Source organism: Carex rostrata, chromosome 30 (genome assembly GCF_964058835.1).
Source record: "Carex rostrata chromosome 30, lpCarRost1.2, whole genome shotgun sequence".
In the NCBI taxonomy this organism is placed as follows: Eukaryota; Viridiplantae; Streptophyta; class Magnoliopsida; order Poales; family Cyperaceae; genus Carex; species Carex rostrata.
Window position 1 is genome coordinate 3,139,294 of NC_135947.1, and position 25,037 is coordinate 3,164,330.

The 25,037-nt window shown below is 31.4% G+C and overlaps 1 protein-coding gene across 1 annotated transcript in view; it reads left to right on the top strand.

Moving 5' to 3' along the window:
- Positions 1–24,798: 24,798 nt before the first annotated feature.
- The window catches only part of LOC144547112 (dihydroflavonol 4-reductase-like), an 80,378-nt gene continuing 80,139 nt past the window's right edge, over positions 24,799–25,037 (top strand). The window contains exon 1 of the mRNA XM_078295721.1: positions 24,799–24,804. The gene's annotated coding sequence lies outside the window, so the exon portion shown is untranslated. The remainder of the gene's footprint in view (positions 24,805–25,037) is intronic.

A 25,037-nucleotide genomic window follows, 5' to 3' on the forward strand; every position in this document is an offset into this window, starting at 1 on the left:
ACATACCCCTTTGAAGATTGCTGGCACTGTTAAGCATAAACACCAACCCATTAATATTAAGTAGTATGCCCTTCCTACTCTATCCTCCTCACATCGTTGTTCATTGGTTGATGATTGAAACCTACTCAGTAGGCATCGCCTTTTACCTTTGGTGGTCGAGGGTTATGTGAGACATAACAAAACAAAGTAGAGTGAGGTTACTTATCGATGATTTCTAAAAGAGTTTTAGGCTCGGGGCAAAGTCTTCGTTAAATACACGTGATGTCTTAACGAAACCAAGAATCACAAAGAGATGTGATTAGCAAAGTTTGCTTACCTAAGATAACTGATAGCCATGATATGCATACACTGCCTTGGTTATTGGTGAAAACATGGATCTTGGTCCTACTGCAAAACGGGAATAAAACAAATTTGCAGTGGGAGTTTTATCATTAGAATAAAACATTACATGAACAAAGCTAAAATCTTTACTTTTAACGTTGTAGTAATATGGCTAAAGAAACGTCCTTCTCTCTACGCTCCCTGCTCAAAAAACAAACACGTGAGAAAAGGGAATATATCCGAAATACACCGGTCCCTGCTGAAATAGTAGAGAGCAGCTCTGTCAGTACTCACACGCTTCGTATGACAAGCGATGATGAGAAACTAAAGAAGCTTAACTATCCGTGGAGCCACGAGTTGGCCACGGAAGTTATCCTGAACTCTTTTCCTCCCAGCTATTCGGAGTTCATTGTGAACTCCCATAAGCAAGAGTTGGATAAGAGCTTGCAGGAGCCCCAAGGGATGCTGAGGATCACTGATAAAGACATTGAGAATAGCTCTCATGTCCTCATGATCCAAGAAGGTGGGAGGAAGATAAAGAAAGCCCCAAAGAAGGTGGCTCCGAAGTACAAAGGCAAAGGGAAGTTGGTTCTAGGAACGAACTCTCCCAAGATAAAAGTTTCTGCTAACTTTGACTGCTATTTCAGCAATAGCAAAAGTCATTGGAAGAGAGACTGCCTGAAGGATCTGGAAGTTATGAAATCTGGGCGAGTCTCAGAAATTTCAGTTTCTGGTATCAATGTTATTGAAGTTAACGTTGCAACCTCTATTAATGATTGGGTACTGGATACCGGATCATGTGCTCATATTTGTTCAAATGTGCAAGCACTGAAAAATAGGAGGAAGCTACATAACAAGGAGATACAACTCCAAGTTGGAAACGGAGCACGAGTTGCAGCCGTAACAGCTGGTAATATAGAGTTGTGTCTACCCAGCGGGCTTGTAATGGAACTAGAAAATGTATATTTTGTTCCTAGCATTTCCAGAAACATCATTTCAATCTCATGTTTAGAGATGAATGGTTTCTCTTTTGTGATAAAGGACAATAGATGTTCTATATACAAAGATGAATTATATTATGGATCTTCTTATATGATAAATGGTCTTTATATACTGGAAATGAATAAACCCGTGTTTAACATAAATAACAAACGACTCAAAGCATCACATGAAAGCATGACTTACATGTGGCATTGTCGCCTTGGTCATATAAATGAGAAACGCATCAAGAAGTTACATAAAAATGGACTTCTTGGTAAATTTGATCTGGAATCAATTGACACATGCGAATCTTGTTTACGAGGTAAAATGACCAAAGCGCCTTTCTCCAAAAAGGGCGAAAGGGCAAGTGACTTGTTAAGTCTTATACACACGGATGTATGTGGACCTATGAGTACTTGTACAAGAAATGGTTTTTCTTACTTTATCACGTTTACTGATGATTACAGTAGATACGGTTATGTCTACTTGATGAGACATAAGTCTGAATCCTTTGACAAGTTCAAAGAATTCAAGACTGAAGTAGAAAATCAATTAAACAAAAGTATTAAGGCTCTACGATCTGATCGTGGAGGCGAATACTTGAGTTTTGAGTTTAAAGAGTACTTAAAGGAATGTGGGATAGTCTCACAGCTCACACCTCCAGGGACACCACAATGGAATGGTGTTTCTGAGAGACGGAATCGAACTCTACTGGATATGGTTCGATCCATGATGAGTAAAGCCACACTGCCGAAATCCTTCTGGGGACACGCACTAGAAACTGCTGCACGAACAATAAACATGGTTCCATCCAAGTCAGTAGAAAAGACTCCATACGAGTTATGGTTTGGGAAACTCCCAAATATGTCTTATCTTAAAATACGGGGTTGCGAAGTATTTGTCAAACGCCCGACGTCTGGCAAACTTGATCCCAAGGCTGACAAGTGCTTCTTCGTAGGGTATCCTAAGGAAACGAAAGGATATTACTTCTATCACCAATCCGAGAACAAAATAGTTGTTGCTCGAGATGGTAGATTTTTGGAGAACGAGTTTCTCGCAAAAGGAAGTAGTGGGAGTAATGTAATTCTTGAAGAAATTCAAGATACATCACACAATACAATATCTGAACCAGATCAGATTAACCCACCTCTTGATTTTTCGGCTGATGAGCATCTGGAAGTACCAAACCCACAAGTAGTTGTGGATGAGGTTCTAGTCCCAAGCTCAAGTACTTCAACGCAAGTTGAAGAAGAACTAGATCCGCAGACCGTTGTAGATCAAGTTCAACAGCCTGAAGAACAAGTGCTACGTAGGTCAACAAGAGTAGTCCATGCACCTGAGAGGTACTTGGGACTGCACGAGATCTCAGCCTATGAGACTGAAGATCCTTTGACCTATGCGGAAGCAATGGATAGGCCCGACTCTGATAAATGGCTGGAGGCCATGAGATCCGAAATACAATCCATGTATGACAACACGGTCTGGAACCTAGTTGTACCACCTGATGGGGTAAAACCCATAGCTAACAAGTGGGTTTTTAAAATAAAAACAGACATGGATGGTAAGATGACTATATACAAAGCACGGCTAGTAGCGAAAGGTTTCAAACAGATTCTCGGTGTAGATTATGATGAAACTTTTTCGCCCGTGGCTATGTTTAAGTCAATTCGGATACTCCTAGCAATTGCCGCATTTCATGATTATGAAATATGGCAAATGGATGTCAAAACCGCCTTCTTAAATGGAAATTTAGAAGAGGATGTGTACATGACACAGCCTGAGGGTTTTGAGGATTCAAAGAATGCTGGGAAGGTGTGCAAGCTTCTTAAATCCATTTATGGACTGAAGCAAGCATCACGGAGTTGGAATCTTCGATTTGACGAAGAAGTCAAAAAGTTTGACTTCGTCAGATGCGAAGAAGAACCATGTGTGTACAGAAAGACTAGTGGGAGTGCCATCGCTTTTCTTGTCCTATATGTAGATGACATACTACTAATAGGAAATGATATTCCTTTTTTGCAACAAGCCAAGTCTTCGTTAAAGAAAGTCTTTTCAATGAAGGACTTGGGCGAGGCTGTCTATATACTAGGCATAAAGATCTACCGAGATAGATCAAATAGACTTATAGGTTTAAGTCAAAGCACGTACATTGACAAAGTGCTGAATCGGTTCAGCATGCAGGATTCTAAGAGAGGATTCCTGCCAATGTCGCATAGTGTTCAGCTAAGCAAGACTCAGTGTCCTTCGACAACTGATGAGCGAAGCATTATGAGTAGAGTACCATACGCTTCGGCTATTGGCTCTATCATGTACGCCATGTTGTGCACTCGCCCTGATGTCTCGTACGCTTTGAGTGTGACGAGTAGATATCAGGCTAATCCAGGCAAAGAGCACTGGATTGCTGCAAAGAATATCCTTAAGTACTTGAGAAGAACTAAGGATATGTTTCTCGTCTACGGTGGTGATTCCGAGCTTGTAATAAATGGTTACACTGATGCCAGTTTCCAAACTGACCATGATGACTCGAGATCACAGTCTGGGTATGTGTTCATACTCAACGGTGGTGCTGTGAGCTGGAAGAGTTCAAAGCAAGAGACTACAGCAGACTCAACCACCGAAGCAGAATACATAGCCGCATCCGAGGCAGCTAAGGAGGGTTTCTGGATCAAGAAGTTCCTTAGCGAACTTGGAGTGGTTCCCAGTGTTCAAGGCCCTGTGGACCTCTACTGTGACAACAATGGAGCTATAGCTCAGGCCAAAGAACCAAGATCGCACTCGAAATCCAAGCATGTTCTACGGCGTTTTCACCTGATACGAGAGATCGTAAATAGAGGTGATGTAAAGATATGTAGAGTTGACACAGTCAGCAACACAGCTGATCCACTCACAAAACCTCTTCCTCAAGCCAAGCACCAGATGCATATTGCCTCTATGGGTCTGAGACACATAGGAGACTGGCTATGAGTTTTTCTTTAGATCTACGAGATTTTTTGAATACTAGAGATTTGTGTAACTAGGGCCTACGATGATTGGCTCCTAGCTTAAGTGGGAGATTGTTAGTTTGTAATAATCTAGAAGTCAATAATACGATAAGTTAATCATAAAGCTTTGTTCATGAATTGAATGTTTATTTATATATCATTTTGTTGCCTTGAGTATTATTGCATTTGTGGATCATTTCGAGTTCATGACTGAAATTGTGAAACTCCATAATATAGATAATATATACTCTTAAAAGGTCACTGACCAAGGTAATTAGCAGGAACACTAATTACCGCTATAAGGTTAGTATGTGGATTAAAAGATGGTTAAGTTTTACAAACCACCTGACACGAGATGTCATTTTAATCACATAGATACATGTTCTAGGAACATGGTATTTGACAGACCCCGAATGAAACATTAAATAGAATTGTGTTCGTGTCATTTATGTTTTCATTCAGTGTCAAAGTTCTACAGTATGAGGTATTTATCGTTCCCACTAAGAAATATATATGAGTGAGTGTTATCTAACGCTGTCCGTAAAAAGCAGCCATAACGGTAGCATTTCCATATGTATAACTTAGCTGAGGAAGTGATAGTCTACCAAGAATACTACTTGTCCCTCGTATCTCTATACGAGCTATAGCATCACTGGGCCCCTTGGTAGAGTTAGATTATCTGCATGCAGTATAATTACAAGAGTAATTATATTTGATAATCTACTCAAGATCAAGAAAAGATACAGTTAACAAGGATGACACATATCTACCTTAAAACTGATCTGATAGCTATGAGACAGAAGAACTGACACAAGTAAATTGTTTACTGGATCGTGATATTGTACAGTACAGCATCATCTGTGTAATTGGATGGTCATGATGTGTTGCCAGACGCCACCCATGACTAACAGAAGTTAAAACAGTTTTAACTCTGTTTACCAACATAACACAGATCCTATTGGGTCACACCATATAGGAGCTACTCGGAGAATCTTACTGATTAATTATAAATTGATTATAATTAATATTAAGATGGTTATAATTAATTATACGTGATATAATTAAATTATAAATGTCATTTAGAATGACAAGCAGAAACAACGGTTAATTTATAAACGTACACGTTACGTTGTATAAAAGTTACCGAACAACAACCGAAAAGAAATATAATTGTATATGACAATTATATATATTTGATTTGGATTTTAATTTGTTAATTATGGATTTGAATTATGGGTTTAAAAGCCCAAAATAATCAAAGCCTTAATTAAAATTAAAGGCCCAAAGTCAAAGCCCAAAATCAAAGCCTTTTACTATTCATGCCTTAATGGGCCAAGGGCAAAATGGTAATTTCACACCTATGCCACCTTGCATGACACCTTAGGGGTGTAGAAACATGGAGAAGAGTGTGGAAGGGTGTGGAAGGGGTATTTTGGTCTTTTCACATATTAAAGGATGAGGTGTCAAGGGCTTTTGGTAAATAGATTTGTTTTGAGGGGTATTTTGGTCTTTTGCGAACCTCCTCAAAACACTATAAATAGAGGGGTGAGGGTAGAGAGAAAATTTGCTAATTCACATGTTAATCTGATTACTTTGTTAATCGGTTTTTCTCTCTTCCCTGATTTCGGTTATTACGAGATTCGGAAAAATATATTTTTGCAAACTCTGCGGTATTTCGTGTTTTGCTTTTTAAGTGAAACTGAATAACTTGGAGTCTTAAATATATTTAATCTGTCCCTATTTCGGTGAATAGTGTTTCTGCAGAATTCCGCGGTTTACGGTATTTCTGGCAGAAGAAGTAAATCGCTCTCCGGTTAGTCCTGGTGGATAACCAATAGAGGTATCACACGTGTGATACTGCGAGTCGATTCCATCCCTGGTGAGGCTCTACTCGCTCGGTCTGCATTCCAACTGAGATTTGGAATCAAGGTATAAATTGTTATATTAATCTATTTAATTTGTAAATAGATTTAATGCTTTAGGAAATCAATTATGGAGTAGATCTGTAAATAGGATTAAATGAATCTTCTTGATTCATTTAATCCGTAGCTTAAGTTAGATGTAAAAATTTTTGTTTTACTCTTTCCGCAGCTTAAGCTAATTAAATGGGTTTGAACCGTTCACGAAAACCCAACAGATGTATGTATAGATTTAGCAATTTTAGAGTATACATGGTATTATTTTATGGTTTATATTTTGAAATTTTACAATATACATGATTCTTTGTAGGTTGTAGTTTAAACTAAAATGTAGCATTTGTTACATTTTTATCTTACAGTATAGATGGTATTATTTTATGGTTTAGTTTTAGAAATTTTACAATATACAAGATTCAATTGAAAATTTACAGTATTATGTGAAAATTTTACAGTATACAAGATTCAATTGAAAATTTACAGTATTATTTGAAAATTTTACAGTGTACAAGATTCAATTTTACAGTATATATTTTACAGTATACAAAATATAATTGAAAATTCTACTGTATACAATATTCAATTTTACAGTTCTGTTGATTCAATTTTACAATATACAAGATTCAATTGTAAATTTTACTGTGTAGAAGATTCAATTTTACAGTATACAAGATTCAATTGAAAATTTTAATGTATACAAGATTCAATTTTACAGTATACAAGATTCAATTTTACAATATACAATATTCAATTTTACAGTATACAAGTTTCAACCCAGTGCGAACGCTAATAATTAACTCTAACTGCCAATAACTGCTAATAACTAACTGCCAATAACTTCCTATAACTGTAATTTCCAAAAGTACAGTTTGAAAGTACATTTATTTTGTCCTGTTGTGCAAGTTGCAATCTTTTTCTAACTATCATGGGACCACTTCAAATAGTTGCTGGATGTTTTGTGATTAACTGATATATTGTATAATTATACAGCATGTAAAAGTAATTTTACAGTATTCACGCAAGTCAAAGCTGTGGACAAATGGTGGACAAAAGGCTGTGGACAATTAGACGCTTCCTTTGACATATGCGAGCTTTCAATATATAACTTTTAATATGATTGAAAGAGTTGGCTATTATGCCATTGACAGTATTTCAGTTTAACTGTCACGAACTACCAAGTTATATTGGATAAGCTTTATTTGATAAATCTAATCCGTTCAAATCAATGTTCTAAATATTAATTATTGCGTCATAGCGAAAAGGCTAAAAAAAACTATCGCGAATAGCGTAGTTATAGCAAAAGCTATTCCACATAGCGTTTTTTTATTTAAAAAAAATTATTTTATATTTTTTACTAATTATCAATATTATCTAAAGGCTCATAGAGCAATAAGTAACACAAAATTAATTAAGAAATTAGCATATTAATATTGAACCGGTACAAAGTTCAAATTGTTATTCAAAATATCTCTAATAATATCATAAACTATATATTTTTTTTTCAATTCAAAATAATCTAAGTATCACGACATAAACTAAATATTTTTTCTATTAAAAACAAATAGACATCATGAAATAAACTATCCTTTTCTATTTAAAAACAAAATTAGTCTAGATCTTGAAAAAAATGATCTTTAAAATTAATTTTCAGTTTGAATCTTGATATAAAAGCCTATGTAGCATAGTGTGCACTATAGCACGTGTAGTGCAGATAGCAGACATCTATTACAGTTATAACGGTCATAGCTGAAATAGTGCACTTATATTTCAAACATTTATAAAAGGTACGTGTAAATGCATTATTCATAATGTATGTCTGATTGAATAGTTTGAATTCGTTATTTGAAATTTAATTATAGAGTTTGAAGTCAGTGACACTTGATTGAAATTTCATTAATGTCATAGTAGCTTGATTTTTTTTTTAAACTATAATTCAATTAAAAACTCACAAAAATTTAAATTTGTACAAATAGTCTTTTATTTCCGTCATAGTTTTTTTTTCGGATAAAACCACTGATCGACACGTGCAACTGCTCACTGCACCGTCTTCAGAAAATCAGATGAGTTGATGTGAGAAAGTACTTGGGATCAATGTACCTAATACACAGTAAACCATATGTTTTTTTTTTAATAGTAAGACCTTGGAGAAAATTGAAAACTTTCTTTCTCCAGAAAGTTATTTTTAATAAAAAATAAACATAATTTGTCGGAAAAAAACGATAGATTTTTTTTTTCTCTCAATAAATAAATGAAATCTAACTTAGTGGTTTGCTTTTACCCGAACGGGTATGACCCGTTTTACCCGACCCGTACCCGTTACCCGAGGTACCCGTACCTGTGCCCGGGTATAGGCGGGTAAACGGGTACACGGGTACGGGTTTGAGACGGACCGGACTCAATGATTCGGGAAAAAACCCGTCCAACCCGTACCTGTTTTACCCGTACCCGAAACCCATCTACCCGCACCCGTTTTACCCGTACCCGAAACCCGTCTACCCGCACCCGTTTTACCCGTTTACCCGATCTACTTTACCCTTTTACCCGTGTACCTTTACCTGTGTACCTTTATCCGTTTTTTTTAAATTCAAAATTCAAAATTATTTTGCCGCCGAAAAAAATAATATTAAAAACAGAAAAAAAAACTAAAGAACAGTATTAAAAAATGAAAAAAAACCAAAAAAAAAAAATAATACCCGTACCCTACCCGCCCTACCCGACTACCCGTACCCGTTATCCAAGACGGGCACGGGTTTGAAACGGGTAGGGTACACTCTTTTAAAAACCTATCCGTACCCGTCTACCTGACTACCCGTCCTACCCGTACCCGTCCTACCCGACCCGGGTATACCGAGGTACCCGTACCCTACCCGTTAACAAACCACTAATCTAACTAATAGTTGAATCTCACTTATTTCTATAATTATCACACTAACATCCAATAACTATACAGTGTGAATAATCAATGAGTTCAAATATGAAGAATTTCTTTTATAAACCATAATTAAAAATAAAAAAGATTTTTATGAAACCAACGTGATTTGAAAGTGACAGAGCGGAGTTGAGACTGAGACTGAGACTGAGACTGATCTGAACACTTAAGTGGTACGGGCATGAGGTCACGTGGAAAGGGATTTAAATGTAAATATGGAAATCAGGGATTCATTCAGGGTCTGCCCGTCTGTCTGGCACTCTGGCAGTCTGGCTCAGGGATGCCTACTTTAAGGCTATGAGGTTAGAAGTAAACCTAGACCTAGTAATAAAAGCACCTGTACGGATCGACGTGACCTGCTCGTGGCTCGTGATTTTCTCAGCACCAAACAGGCCCTTGTTGTGTTGATGCCATTTCTTCTCCGACAGCTCTTCGCTCTTGACTTTTCATGCCACGATACCAGGAGCTGTATCAAATCTGAACCGTCTGGTATGGTGTGATTAAACAGTACCTATATATTGAAGGGTCCGGATTAGGTGCTAGATTGGACCAACTGTTTTAAATTGTGAAGAGTAATTGATACACACAATTTGTAAATGCATACACAATTTAGAGAGTACAACTAGAGTGTTCTTAAGTTCATCAAGCTCTTTGATGAACTTAAGTCTAAAACCCTTTAAATCGGCTTCAAATGATAAATCTGAACCGTTGAAATCTGCCTACTTTACGAGTGATGTGTCTACATGTGAAAATTTTAAACATTCAAATTAATTTAGCATAAAGTCAAACGGTCAAAATTAGAAGGTTAATAAATTAATTTTAATGCATTCATTTTTTGAACGTCTTTTGATCATTTGACTCTATGCAAAATTAATTTCAAATTTTAAATTTTTTACATGTAGACGCATCACTCATAAAGTAGGTAGGTTTCAACAGTTCGGATTCATCGTTTAAAGCCGATTCGATGTGTTTTAGACTTGAATTCACCATAGAACTTGGTGAACTTAAGAACACAGTAGTTTTACTCCAATTTAGATATTACGATGTGAATAGTATTGTACTGTAAAAAAACACTGGCTCAAAAGTTATTTTTTTAGTCAGTTGGATATTTTATAATTTAATAGGATTAATTGATAATGATTTGTTTGATACCGATTTGATGTGTTTTAGACTTGAATTCACCATAGAACTTGGTGAACTTAAGAACACAGTAGTTTTACTCCAATTTAGATATTACGATGTGAATAGTATTGTACTGTAAAAAAACACTGGCTCAAAAGTTATTTTTTTAGTCAATTGGATATTTTATAATTTAATAGGATTAATTGATAATGATTTGTTTGATAATCTTGACTTGAGAATGTATTCTTAAATCAAATCAAAATAATTTTAAAATATAAATATAGACATATTAGCTTTATAGATTGCTTGTGTAACATTTACTATGTAATTTAAATACAATTTTATATTCATTCAAATACCTATAATAAGAGATATAGTCATGGATTTAATTACTTTTAACTGCTATTACTGGCTGCTTCCGAACTGCTGTAAACTAATCAATTCAGACTATGAACTGTCTAATTGTAGACAAAAAATCTTTCAAAAGTAAGCAACAATCCAATTATAAATTGAATTATATTCGGTTTTTAAAATTCAGAAATAGACATTTGTCTAGTCCTAGTTCAATGTGGCACCACCACTGCCTATAAATATAATTTTTATAGGTTTCAAGGCATTTCATAAACGGTAGAATTCACATCAAATTTAATCATTTTTTATAATTAAGTAGCGTTAACGTTGTGCATAAGCATATATCATTCTATGCCTCGAATTTCAAATTAATAATTTAATTTTTCGGATTGCAGATTGCTAACTTAATACATTATCAACAAGTCCTTATCTTTTAAAAATGAAAACATTTTGTTCAACAAAAGATAACTTTTACAGTGCATAACCTCATGCACCATAATTAATCTACTTTTATCCCTTCAATATTTTAAAGCAATATCTTCTTACTAAAATGTATTGAGTCTATCCCAAGAGTTAGGCTGGGGTGCTATGGATAGCATAGTGGCCTCTATGCTACGGCTCAATATTCGAGTTTTCAAAATCCAAACGGTCGATCCGAACCGTTCATCTTATTCTCCATATTAATATCTGATTGGAGACCAAATTTTATAATTTTCTAAATTTTTTTACTATTTATTAAGCCACTTTGAAAATCGCTAATCCAACGGTTTTACTGTTTTGTGCAGCCACCGTTAGATCAACAATTTTGTAAAATACTTAATAAATAGTAAAAAAATTCATAAAAATATAAAATTTGGTCTCCAAGCAGATATTAATATGGAGAATAAGATGAACGGTTCGGATCGACCGTTTGAATTTTGAAAACTCAAATATTGAGCCGTAGCATAGAGGCCACTATGCTATCCATAGCACCCAGCCTAACTCCTATCCCAATATATGTAAACTCAATACACCGAACTCATGATTTGATTTTTTTTGTTCGCTAGTCGTTAGATACGAATATCTTTTTTTTTTTTTTAGTATGTGTAGGAGTGCATGTTTTTTTTTGGTGGGGTGTTTTCATAGCTAGCTAGGTTGTGTTGTTGAATAGTATGGTGTCAATAGTTAATTCATAGCAACAGAAAAATGGTAAAGCTGCAAAAGGGTTCAGAATGTTTTGTCTTATTTCAGCATGAAAACTAATTTCGTAAATGAGGACTTGAGAAGCATATCCAGGGAATGGAAGAAATATAACTGGATTTACCCATAAATTAAGCTAATGATTGAATAGGTCACATAAATAGCTTCACCTTAAAAAAAAATGTTGCTAACTTCCCCATTTAAAGCCAACTCATATATGTTTGAAAGGTGTAAAACAAATGTTAAAATAGTAAAAATTATATAAACAAATAAGTATACTAGTGAGAAAAAATTATTGACAAGGATAGCAATCATCATCGATGTTCGAATTCATTAATATTACAAGATGAAATTATATAGATATACCCTTTACCAATTAGATAGGTTGGCACAAATTTGATGTAATTTGATAATCATTTTATCACTAATTAAAACTTAGGTTGACTAAATTGTTAATTTTTCAAGTCACTTCAAAATTTTCCAATTAGTTTTGATTTGCATCAAGTCTGTCAAGTTCCCAACATTTTTATTTTTACCCACTTTATAAAATATTTTATTAAAAATAACTATGTGTTAGAGTTTTTTTTAACAATACCCAAGTCGTAGGATTTTTCAGGGTCTTCGGTGAAAAATAACCATAAAATAAAATAAAATATATCTAATTGGACTTCTTTGTGATAAAAATTAATTTAGGGTTATCGGCAATTAAACTTTCAGGGTCTTCGGTGAAAAATAACCATAAAATAAAATAAAATATATCTAATTGGACTTCTTTGTGATAAAAATTAATTTAGGGTTATCGACGTTTAAATTTTTAGAATCTTCTCTTTTGAAGCCGCATCTTCTCTTTAAAAAATGATATATAATTAATTAAACTAAAACTTTTGAAGCCGCATCTTCTCTTTAAAAAATAATATAACTTAAACTTTCAGATCCAACATGTGAATCAGGCCAAAATAACTTTTGAATCTTTAAACTTTCATTGGTAAAAAAGAAGCAAATAAAAAAAAAAAAAAGTCGCAGGAAAATTATGCGACTTGGATATTTAAAAAAAAAAATCTAAAACCTTATTATTTTTAATCAAATATTTTATAAAATGAATAAAAATAAAAATGTCAGTCAAGTTCACGCAATTTTAAGAGTTGTCACAAATTAATACTATAAAACATCATGTGAAATTTATGACAAAATATAATTTTAGAAACTAATTATTTGAAAAATCATTGTATAATTTGTGTATAATCTGAATCTAAAATACAGACAACAATCCAGTTTATGATGAAATTTTTTAATTCATCGCTTAAATTCAAATTACTCAGTGTTGACTGTTGAATGATCTCCCAGACTCCCATAAAATTTATACATGAGATACAGTTGTCAGTTCTTTATTTTTATTTTTAAAAAATCAATTTGTTTGAAACAAAATTGATTGTTTTTTTTTTATCGATGGAACTGTATTAATGATTCAGTTCTATTGTTGTTCGGCTCTATTAATTTTCACAATTTATCACACCAATAACTACAATGTAGAAAAATTAATGAGACCGAATTATTACACATTAATTTTGACAATTTAAAACACCAATGGAGGTTTTGGTTAAAGAGAAAAAAAAAAAGGGAGATGAGAGGGCATGTAGATTTCACAATTCCACTTTGATCGAGAAGTTTTGAGATCAAACGATTGATTTGGTTCCAAAAGATATCCAATAATGAGATTCATTCATTAATCATTACTTTGATCTCATCTATGAGATCAGAAAAGAAAAAAAAAAAACAATCCATCTTATTTATAATAATTTAATTTTAAATTTCTAAAAAAAAAAAAATGCACGGTTGGTGCTGCATTCAATGATGAGACTATATATTTGAAAATTCTGAATAGTTTTAATGCAAAGCTATCCTAGTTATCTGAAAATCAGTGAAAGTCGAGAAAATTTTCGTATTTTTGGTTGAGTACATGTCGGATGCCGAGGATACTACAGGAGTCTATGAGTGGACATGCACGTGTGGTTCTGCACACGTGTGGAGTGTTGTCCGGGAAAACCCTAACCAGGTCATATGAGACGATGAGACATGTCAAGCATGAGAGACAACTCGGCACCTCCCCCAATTACATAAAGTAACGTGTAACCATAACCATCAAACCTATAATAAGTACAAAGCAACATATCTTATTAATATTTAATAGGTGTCTAAGTTACTTAGGCACAAGATATGAGATGAGATGAGATTAGGTGTTTGTTTATTTCTTTTATAGTACAAAACATTGATTGATTTTGTAGATGTGCGGAAAGGAAAGGAAAGGGATCAGAACTCGAGGCCACCGAACCATGCATTAGTTTTTAGGAGTGTGGATACAGCGCAGATAGATTCATAATATGAATCAATATCTGTACTTTCAAAGTTTAGTCAATCTCAATTATTTATCACGGTCTTCGTACGAAAATATATTTACATTTTAATAATATTATTTTATAAATAGATAAAATATTACTACTTTTAAATGATCTAGAACTTATACTTCAAGTGATTTTCTACCTATCTAAAATTATAGTAAAAAATTGTAAGAAAATAAAATTTTATCTACAAGTATATTTTCATATAGAGATCATGTTGAACTGTTTAGATTAATTGTTTAAGTTTTGAAAATAGAAATGATTCATAGTACGAATCAATCTACTAGTACAATAGCTTCACTCTAATTTTTATCGCACACTAGTACAATCTTTCGACAATTTTGATGAAAATTATAAACTTTTAAATTCAACCATAGAACTACAAAAATATATTATCCACATATCATATCTATAAAAAAAATGAGATTTTATGTATATTTTATCAATATTAAGTGATTTAAAAATTCAACGTTCTAAAATTACAATTTTCAATACATCATCAAATAATATTTATATTAAATAAAATTTGATTAAAAATAGAGTGGGAAGCTAACTTTTCAAATAATACTTAAGCTGATGCAAAACATAGTGGGAAACGTTTTTATGCTCATATGTTACTTAAATCATCCGATAAAAAATTTAAAATAAATAGAATTTTTTAATTATACAGAAAATAACAAAAAGATCCCTTGTACTTAAATTCAACGATCTAAAATTACAATTTTTAATACATCATAAAGTATACTTAAATTTAAATAAAAATATTTTTAATACATCATAAAAAAATACTTAAATTTAAATAAAATTAGATTGAAAAATAGTGTGTGAATCTAACTTTTCACATAACATAGTGGCATTTTTTTTAGTGGAGAGATCCAATTACATCTTTTTTCGTGACACCGAATTACACTTTCCATTTACAAAGTTTTCAAAGTTCAAATAGTCGATCCAAACTGTTCAACGTAATAGATATATTAAAATGTGCTTGCAGATCAAATTTTACATTTTTTTTCGAATTTATTTATTATTTATTATAGTATTTAACAAAATCGCTATATTCAGACCATTGAATTTTGGTACCCATCTTAATAAATAGTAAAAAATTCAAAAAAAATATAAAATTTGATTTGCAAGCACATTTTAATATATCCATCATGTTAAACGGTTTGGATCAACTGTTTGGACTTTAAAAATGTAAAGTGTAATTCGGTGTCACAAAAAATAAGTGTAATTGGATCCCTCCTCTCTTTTTTTATCCTCATATGTTATTAAAAAATTACTCAGAAAATAACAAAAAGATGTCGGGGGAAAAAGATAAAAGCTTGGACGGCTAAAATGGAGCACTTTTGGCGCCTCAGCTGCGAAGAAAAAGAATTGCCTTGAATTCAAAGTTTCAAATTAGGTGACAATTAATAACTGCCAAAGTTGCTCCATTTGATCTATGATCATCATTAGTATTGTTTCAAAAGATGAACGTGACTTCCACTGTCTTTGTTAATTGTTACCAAGCGATTGAAGGACATGATATTAAATTATCAAGAATTATACACACACTAATAATTAAGTAAATAGCAAGTGTAAGTTCACAGGAGAATAATGAGACTTTTTTTAATTTTCTGTGATCATTTTAAGAACGAAAATTCGGAATAGTTATTTTTACACTTTCATTTTCAGGACTCCAATTGCTGCTATTGAAATTTTCATATGATAATTTTTTTTGACAGACAATAGAGATTTTTTTTGAATTTCTTTTACTTATCATTTATAAAAAAAATAAAAATAAACGGAGTTGACATGAGTTTGAAAAAATAATAATAATATACCCGGTGTGCATATAATACCAACGCACCATGGTGTGCTCAGATATTATCTACATCTATGATAATGTTCAATTTTTTTTTTCAAATTTATGTCAACTCCGTTTATTCTTTTTATAAATGGCAACTAAAAGAAATTTAGATGATATTCTATCCATAAAAAATATTCTAAAAATGTAAAAGGTTCGGTTTTCAAGTATATATATATTTTCATATGAAAATTATGTTTAATAATTCAGATCGATTGTTTAAAATTTGAAAATAGATATATAAGTTCATAGCACGATCGGTCCATAATACGCATATTACCATACTCTTACTCTTTTTATTTTATACGATCATTAGGAATGAAAACGAGCGCTCGATTTAGACAATTCAAACTCTAATTGCTGAATTGAAATTTATTTGGACAACAAATCGCCCATGCATGGAGTTGGCAAATATCAAGATAACATAAAAATAGTTAGCATATTTAAAATCCGATTTAAAAATTTCTCATGAATATTTAAAATTGGAAGAAATAATTATCATTTTATCTTAAGAAAGAATGTGGTTTACAAAAGTACATAGTGTTCCCAACATATGATTATATTGATTTGACCTAATTATCTTAGTTATATAGCAAATAATATTGGCCTTCTTTTCATATAAAGATAAATGAAAGGTAGATCACTATCTTTCTATGTAATAAACTAAAAATAAATACCCTTATTCTTACATTCCTTTGTTCTAATCCATCTATTCCAAACAAGACAGGGATATATACCTTCTAGTTGCCTAAAAAAATAATGGAATCAGATACTGGAACCAAGCTACATAATGTTATCTCCTTTTGCAAACCACTTGGTTGAAGAATCAGCCATAAAATAGAATCCAATTTTAAAAGTTGATTAATCACTAAGTTATTGGTATAGCCGTATAGGTTTCTTCTTGGCTAGGATAGGATAGGTACCGGATCACTTGAGTTGATTAATCAAGCCATAATATGCAATCACATTTCTTGTGAAATTTCTATGTTTTACTTCAAAATATGCATAGTTCGTTTTTTTTTTTTTTTTTTTTGAGGAAGTAGGCAAATTTATCAACTGCTGAATTTGTAATAGTAAAAGTAAAAATAATTGCAGAAGTAGGAACAGGGGGGAAATTAAGGAAGTACAATCAGAGAGATTTTTTTTTTTTTTTTTTTTGGGGGGGGGGGGGGGGGTTTGATAAATTTGAACTTGCATGTTGTATATATTTCTTTTTTAACATGGCACAAAAAGCTGCATATATACAATATATTGTTTCGTAATATGACACTTTATTATTGTTTCCTAATGAAACAGGTGGGACAACCACTTTTAATCAAATTTTCTCATCCAAAACTAAAAATATAATTCAAAATTAAAGAACTACAGAGAGATTTTGTCACGGTACATTCAAAAATATAATTCTTAATTAAATAACTACTTAGACTAGAATTTCTGTGAAGTATGAATGAAAAAAAAAAAAAAAAAAAACTGTAACGTTACACCATTGGCATACTACGGTAGTAACTAGGAAATTCAATGAAACTTCGTTTATATATATTTGCATATTGTAACGGAACACCACCAAACCACTGTTTAGTCTGATTACATAATTGAGCCTGAAAAATGACAAACAGCTTATATTGCCAAACTTGTTCTTAACTGATTCTTTGTGCCTTGACTTTTGAGAGTCAAGGTGCAAAAGGGGAATCATTGCTCATTCTTTTAGAGCATTAAGAGACGGAAAGGAAGAGAGGAATTAGGTGACATTACTTTTCTAGAAGGGTTCAGGAGTTGAGGATTTTGATATTTCTTGGCACTTCCCAAATAGCATTTGTGATGTTCTCCAGATGCTAGAAGTGAAAAGTTCATCTTAAAATTCAAAAAGATTGATGGGCTTTCTAGGAATTTACTGAAAAGAATAGTAGAATTTCCTTCGGCTTGAATTATCAAAGTTAAATTAGAACAAGTAACCTAATGATCAATGATTAGAGAAAGACTAATATTCTAAGTAGGTGCATTATTATACATTATAAACTCATACCTCCTTTAATAAAGTTTCCTAATTGATTGCGATTTGATGATATTGGAGGAGGCTAGAAGTTGATAAAGCATCTAATTAAATACCTAACCAGAGATAAAGTTACTATTTACAAATTACAAACCTATCCGGCATTTCAAGAGGGACATGGTTGTAAATTGCGCCTAAAATATGAGATAAAGATATTGACAAAGCTAGTATGATTTCATACAGTTTACTATACTTCATTTTATCCGCGTTATATCAAATTAACTCTCTAAATATATATATTTACCATTTTTCTGGCCAACAATTAATTATGTACAGATCCAGAGAATACTTTCATGGGCCTTAATGAAAACAAAAGTCTAATCCATTTATTTATAGGAGTGTTAATGATCCCAAATGACTATGTGACATGCTCACATGCATTTGTGTTATGGGCCCAAAGCATGATACGGTATGTTAGGAACTGGGTCGTGTTATTTTTTTTATTTTAGGTTACAGGGTCGTGTTACTCGGTAAGTTTGGTCTGGTAGATTTGTAAATTGGTATAATGTCAGTTGTCAAATTTGAGGTTTTGTCTATCCTTAGAAAGGAATTCGTATCCTCTGCATTAACTCAAAAGGGCATCTTTTGAGTTTATGAATCTTAACCACTCGATTTGTTTTAAGATTTGTGCGGACTAAATCTGCATTAATATTAAAGAGTTCCCTAAATTATAACTTATAAGCAAAAGCCAGATTGGCTCCATTGAAAATCAAACGGTTGAAATTCATGAACTCAAAAGATTCTCTTTTGAGTTAATGCAGAGGATACACATTCCTTAGAAAGGTGGTGATTAATTTTATTGATCTGTTTTTTGATGCAGTGGATTATCAAAGAAATTAAGCTCTTTTCATATTTTATTTTTATGCACAGAGCCTCGCATTAGAGAATCTGTATCCTATGCATTAACTCAAAAGAGAATCTTTTGAGTTAATAAAACTTAACTGTTCAATCTGTTTTAAAATTTGTGCGGACTAGATCCGCATTAATATTGAAAGGCCCTCCTATATTATAGGTAGTAGTCAGATTGGCTCCGTTTAAAATTAGACGGTTAATATTCATTAACTCAAAAGATTTTCTTTTGAGTTAATGCAGAGGATACGCATTTCGAATCAGAGCAAGAACAAAATTTAAATATTATCATATATAACGAATGAAGGTAGCAAGATCACTTGTAGGCGTTTAGCGATGACGAATCATCAAATCACACAATTCTGATGATTAACTCTTAGTATATAGCACATTTTCATCTTCATTTCATTTGAGTGATTTCAATCACACAATTTTGATGATTAACTATCAATACATTACACATCTTCATTTCGTTTAAGTGATTTTAAATCACACAATTTTGATAATTAATTAACACACAACATATTACACATCTTCGTTTCCTATAAGTGATTTTAATCACACAATTCTAATGATGAACTCTCAATATATAGCATATCTTCATTTCGCTTGCATAGTTTCTAACTAAATATAATTGATGTCTTCTTAAACAAAAATGAGAGCAAGAACATTGCGTGACAAATAAATATAACTATTTCTTTCTAATATGTAGTAAAAATATATTTTGTGATTGCAACTCCGAAATGAATTGAGATATTGGCGAAAATTGATATTGAGATTAAATATCATTTTTATCTCAAAATTGATGTCTCGTTTATTTATTTAGTATAACAACTAACACTTTTCATGTGTATATTACCTTCTTATATAGTGATTAACTTGAGCCCAATCTTAAATTTTGTAACCTCATTAATTAATAAGCAAATAATATCACAAAATTCTTGAGTCTTGTGATACGGTATGTTAATACATTTTTTAGTAAATTTTAATGCCCTTAAATATTTAAACATCAGTTGCAATATATTACTATCTATGTAAATCATATACAAGTAAATAACAAATTCTTAGACCCCTTCATATATGTTCTTTTATGGGCTTGTGGATTATACTCATACCAAATCTCTTAATCAGATTTAAATTCCATGAATTAAATATTATGCTTCTTAAAAAGAAACAACTCAAGATGTAATTAGTTTTCCAAATATAAAATCGTTAACAATCATGTGCTCTAAACTTTCATTTAATGCAGGTTGTGAGTAAAAACTGAATGGTTTGAATTTGCAAGAGTGCGCTCAAGTTCAATTTCTTTCTTTTTTTTATATAATAACAATGTTAACAACTATTATTTTAATCACAACAGATCCGAGTTGAGAGAAAAAACAAATTAGACCAAACTATCATTTCTCCGAAAAGGAAATAATAGATGGATTTCAAATCTTTAATATTAATTAGAAAGTTATCCTGTGTATCCACCAATTTTTATGTTCTGGGAAAAAATTTATGTAAGTTATTTTTGCTTCTACTGTTGAGCAACAAAAATTGAATTTTTCAAGTTCTCAAATTTGCTTCAAGCTACGAAAACAGATTATTTGAAATTTTCAAGTTTCAACTCAACAACGTAATTCAAAAGTTTCTATTAGTTTTATTATTCAAACAGTTTCAAATTGTTTCTATTTTATTTATACAAATATAGAACTACTTGGTAAAAATATAATTGTAATAATAAAGTTACAGCATTAGATTTTGATTCAAATAAAAAAAAGTTAATCATTTTATAGATTTTTTGGTCTACTAAATGGATATCGATGAGTCAATAATATTTTCATTCGAACACAAGATCAAAAAACTTGAATTACTCAATTTCAAGTACAAAACTCGTGAACATTTACCTAAAATTATTTTTTTAGGAGTAGTGATTTTTATTTTTAGTGGTATGTTTTTTAGATTATTTTTTATTTTCTACATTTTGTTAATTTTTTAGTTTGAATTTGTATGGATCTTATTGAATGCCTATTTGATCACATATTATAGTTGCAAGGATCTTCTATGATACAAACAGATAGTATGTTTTTATGTATAATAGTTGTGATTCTTAATTTTTTTTTATTTTAATGATATCTGGTAATTATTGTTAGTTTAACTATTTAGAATACAATTTTAATGTTAGCAATATAACTTCCTCGTTTAAAAGATTTGGAATCTTAACTTTATTATTTCTTTTTCGATCAAAGGATATTTTGCCGAACAATTATTTAGTTGTGATTCTTAATTATTGTTAGTTTAACTATTTAGAATACAATTTTAATGTTAGAAGAAAATCAGATTTTATTGTTTTAGTCTGGAGCATAGTGATAAAATTCATCAATTAATAAATTCGTAAAATTTGCCGAACAAAAACAAAAATTAAATAAGTACCTTACTATTCCTTAATTATTCGCATATATTTTTGGAGTTATTTATTTATTATTTCAGAGTTATATATAACTTTTATTTCTTAAACTTTAGAATTTTAATATATTGATACATCTGAAAACTGAACCCTTTTGTAGTTTGGCATATTTTTAGTACTAAACCCCTTTGTGGGTCTTTAATAATTAAAATTTCGTTTTTTTCGCTGGAGGCCCTCCAAATCTCCAATTAAAGTTTATCAACAAAGTGGACTGTACCTTTTCAAATAAAACAGAGTTGCTTGAGAAAGGGTATGTACAGAGAGCATAATTGAGATTTTGCAACGGTACAACCAAAATATACCTTAATTAAAGAACTATCTAAACTAAAATTTCTATTAAGTATGAATGAAACAATATAAAGTTTTTCCATTGACGTACCGTACGTACTATGGGAGTTCCTAGTTACTCCCATAGTTACTGAGACTGAAACAATATAAAGTTTACCAGTACACAATCCAAGAGACTGAGACTGAAAAATTGATTCTTTGTGCCTTGACTTTTACGAGTTTAGATGCAAAAGGGGAATCCTTGCTCCATTGTGTAGCATTCTTTAAGAGCATAAGGTGACATTACTTTTCTAGAAGGTTTTAGAAGTTGGGGAAATTTTCAATTTTTCAATTTCTTTGCACTTCCCAAATAGCATTTGTGATGTTCTCCAGGTGCTACAAGTTGAAAGTGCATCTTAAAATTCAAAAAAGTTTGATGGACTTTATAGTAATTTATTGAAAAGAATAGTAGTTTCCTTAGGCTTGACCGCTTGAATTATCAAAGTTGAATTAGGAGAAAAAAAACCTAATAATCAATGATTAGAGAAAGACTAATATTCGAAGTAGGTGCATTAATTATATATTTTAAATGGATATCTTTATGGGCCTTTATGAAAAAGAAATGTCTGATCCATTTATTTATATGATTGCTAGTTATCCCAAATGACTACGTACGTGACAGATGTATTTTTGTTGTGGATCCAAAGCATGATACAATTTGTTACGAACTGGATCGTGTTAGTTGGTAAGCATTGTCTATGAGATTTGTAAATTGATAAAACCAGTTTGCCAAATTTGGAGTTTTGTCTTAGGCTATCCTTAGAAAGGTGGTGCTTTCATTGATATCTTCTGTGATGCACTTGATTACAAAAGAAATTAAGCTCCTTTCATATTTTATTTTTATGCATAGACCCACGCATCTGAGCAAGAACAAATTTATATGTTATTACATATAACGAATGAAGGTAGCAAGATCACACAATTTTCATTTTCATTTCATTGAGTCATTTCAATCACACATTTTTTATGATTAACTATCAATACATTACACATCTTCATTTCTTTTGAGTGATTTGAATCACACAATTTTGATTATTAACTCTCAGTGTATTACACCTCTTAGTTTAATATAAGTTATTTTAGTCACACAGTACTAATGATGGACTCTCAATATATAGCACATCATCATTTCGTTTGCATAATTTCTAACTAAATATAATTGATGTCTTCTTAAAAAAAGAAAAGGAGAACAAAAACATTGCAAGAGACAAATAAATACAACTATTTCTTTCTAACATGTAGTAAAAATGTGTTTTGTGAATGCAACTCCGAAATAAATTGAGATATTGGCGGAAATTGATATTGAGATTACACATCATTTTTAACTCAAACAATATCTTGAATCTAATAGCTTCACTAATAAATATACAAAAAAATATCACACAACTCTTAAACTTTGTGGTACGATATGTTCAACTTGAATGCCTTTAAATTTTGAAACATCACTTGCAATATGCTACTATCTATTTAAATTATATACGAGTAAATTACAAATTCCTAAACCATTTATATATGTTTTCTTATTGGCTCGTAGATTGTACTCGTACCAAATCTCTTCATTAGGTTTAAATTCCACGAAATAAATATAATCATTTTTCTTAAAAAAGAAGAGGTAACAAATTATTTTTAGACTGAAATTGGTTTTCTAAATAATATTTTATAAGCAGTATAACTTTGAATAGGGGCACAAGTGACCCTTTTGCAGGAGGTGATGACAATATTATAAACTCGTTAACAATCATGTACTTCAAACTATCTTCTAATGCAACAGTGAATTTCTCTATTTTAATATAATATTTTACATCATTTCGGTCTTTCACATCTCTAGGTTTTTTCAATAAATTCAACAAATTTGCTGTTATCATATATTACAAGACCAATTGTAAAAATTTGATATCTATATCATTATTAAGAAGGCGCTCATGCTAATTTTTTTGTCCTTTTTTTTTCCTACAATAACAGTAACAATGTTAATATGAGATTCTACAAGCTGAATATTTTAAGATACAGTTTATTATACCATAAAAATTAAAGAATGCAAGTACCTACCGTCTAACCAGTCAAACCAATTTGTTTCACAAATAACTAATAATTAATAAAAGAGATGAACACAACAAAAAAAAAAAAGCAAGATAAAAAAATAAACTCCAACTAGTTTGGTATTCCTTTGCTAATGCATCAGAAGGAAATGTAAATTATTTATACTTCTAAATTTTCCCAAATGTAAATTATTCCTAAAATTATGTAACCGAAATCAACTTATTATTTATTTCAAAAAATAATTTGAAATATATTTTTCATAATCATATAATTTTAAAAGTTCTATTTTAATGTTTACATTATTTGTTTTACTAGAAATATGAGAAATTTCATCAAATAACAAAAAGTTATTATTGGCATTTAGAATGTTCGTGCCACAAAATCTCCTTAAATTTAAGCTTATAGCATCCATTCCAAATGGATCAAAACAAATTAGGACCGGTCGAAAACTTCTTATGTTTGCAAATAGATTCGTAATATGTTACTTTTGATTTATTTTTATATATTCGTTTAGTGGAGGAGATTTGCATAGGGGACTTCCAACATATATTAAGCATATGGGGGTATTAAACAGTCCTCTTGAGAGAATGAGGTTTAAAAATTTAATCTTTACTAAAAAGCACTTGTTCACTAAGATAATTGGATTAACAATGAAGACTTAAAAAATGTAAAATATATATTGTAGTGTGTAAAGACCAAAATACCCTTCACATATTTCTTGTCATCGAACTGCAAATAATTAAAAGTACCTAAATAGCTAACAGAGATGGAGATGCTAATTAATACAACAAACGAAAATAATTCATACCAATAAAAAATTACAATAATTATAAACAAATATGATACTAAATTGTTCATACAGTGAGTTTCCATGTTTCGATGAAAAATCAGATATGACTTGCATGGGGTTTCACGATAAACAAAGAATATATTCATGACTAATCACATATAGTCAGCCGGTATTCATGTACTTAGAGCATACAAGATTTTTGCTTGTTATATTATAATAGATATGACTCCACTTGCGTAGTTTCTACATAATCTGTCCCAAGCCAGAAAAAAGGAGAGTTCGTGCTTAGCGAGCCAGTAGTAAAAAAACAACTTCTTTATAGAAATGAATCATCACGAATTTAGTAAGAGTGATACTAGAATGAGTGACCTCATGAGAAGTTCTTGTGTTGCTGATTCCGGTTGGATTTCATTTCTAACCTACTCCAACTTATTTGAGAATAAAGTTTTTGAAGAAGAAGATGATATTATAATAGATATATTATCACTCCTGGGTCAAAATAAAATTCAA